The 1,637-nt window shown below is 52.3% G+C and overlaps 1 long non-coding RNA gene across 1 annotated transcript in view; it reads right to left on the bottom strand.

Annotated features, from left to right (window-relative positions):
- The window catches only part of LOC111813923, an 18,133-nt gene that overhangs the window by 13,017 nt on the left and 3,479 nt on the right, over positions 1–1,637 (bottom strand). Inside the window, exon 2 of the long non-coding RNA XR_002819044.1 lies at positions 1,328–1,411. This is a non-coding gene — a long non-coding RNA (uncharacterized LOC111813923). The remainder of the gene's footprint in view (positions 1–1,327; positions 1,412–1,637) is intronic.

Raw genomic sequence — 1,637 nt, 5'->3', positions numbered from 1 at the left:
GGGGTGCCGTGAAAGGGGCAAGAGCTCTGCAAGCCTGAGTCCTCTTCCCATGAAAACCACACCTCTGCCGAGCTGAGAGCCACCACTAACGTGGCTACGTGGTGCTGGCCTTGGTCACACAACAGCGACCACAAGAAGTGCTCCACTCATGCCATCTGCTCCTCACTTTTCACTTTTCCCAGATGCCCCCAAGGCTGATTCTCTCCACAAGAGGCCCACACTCCAGAACCTGCGACCGTTCTCTGTGCAGGGAGGAGCAAGGCCAGGCTACAGGGTAAACATGCAGGTGCAAACTGCAATTATGTCATTCATTACCAGCAGCATGGCTCTGGGCAGTGGCATCGACTCCCTGAGCCTCAGCTTCCTCATTTGTAAAGTGGGGGTGATGCCACCGTCCTGTAGGCTGGAATAATGTTTGCAAAGTGCTCGGCACCGAGGAAGCACCGAGTGCCTGGTGTTTGGCATGCAGAGGCAGGGCGGCTTTGATTCCCACTTCTTCCTCTTTCCAGGCTACAGATGCATTAACCGCTGAGGAACAACATACGCGCCTCACTCTCATCTTGCGGCATAAGGACCTCGAAGAGTCTGGGCTGATGTGACACAGTATCATTCTCAGTGAGGCCAAAGGAGTCACACGCTAAGGAATGCAGGTCCGATGGCCCTGAGCATCATGCTGTGCCATGGACCTCCTTGGCATTGGGGCCACAGCCACCACTGAGGCTGGCTTCTGGGGCGTGGGCACCCACAGTGGAGAGGTGGCCCCCCGTGAACCAAGGAGCTCAGGGAATAGGCCCAGCTCGCAGGGCGCTAATGATACCCAGGATGGCCCGCAGAGGAGCTCAGTAGCGGTCTTGCAGTTTGTCTGATATTTTCACCAGGCAGATATTCTAACCTCTGCTTTTGGAATGATTGCAAACCTAAGACACCCTTTCCTTCTTTAATCGTTTGGAGCTGCAGGTCGAGCCTAGGGCCTCATCACGCTCAGCCAGCACCGGACAGAGGCGCTACACCCTGGCCCAAGAGACCGCTTTTCAACTGAGGAGGGGGAAGACTGAAGTCAAATTAGAGTCCAGCCATCAGTTTAAACCCTGCCTCCACCATTCACGAGCTCTGGCCTCTCGATTCACAGGGAAGTGATGGAGAACCTTCCACAGCTTCCAGTGACAACAAGCAGCCTACGGTGGCACATGCTACACAGGTGTACCACCACTGGCCTAGAAACCCTAAATCAAGGCTCCCAAAACTCTGAAAGCCCCTGCTCGGCTTGGCATGAATCGTGATGGTCACGTGACAGCAGTGCAGAATCACCGTGACATCATTTCTATACCTGTCAACTTGTTTTCTTCCTCTTCAGTCGGTGGAAGCCACGTGGAGGGAGCTTTCCAGATAAGGGATTCAAGTTTCTGCTGTCCTAGAACCGAAAGGGCAAGCTTTCAGCAAAATGTGGGTAAGCAAAACCCCAGTGTCTGTTAAACTAAACAGTAATTGCAAAGTAGCTCATATTATGAGCATGAGACGTTCCCAGATTTTAAAACATCGAGGTTTAAATTCACGATTCTTTGGAGAAATACAGAGAAGTGAAATAAATCTTCCTCTTTATACCCAAGTGACCCAGGGAAAACAGAACTACATGCAAA

This window comes from Octodon degus, unplaced genomic scaffold (genome assembly GCF_000260255.1).
Source record: "Octodon degus isolate 3935 unplaced genomic scaffold, OctDeg1.0 scaffold00240, whole genome shotgun sequence".
Lineage (NCBI taxonomy): Eukaryota > Metazoa > Chordata > Mammalia > Rodentia > Octodontidae > Octodon > Octodon degus.
Note: the sequence above shows the minus strand (reverse complement) of the source record. Positions and strands in the feature narration are given on the sequence as shown.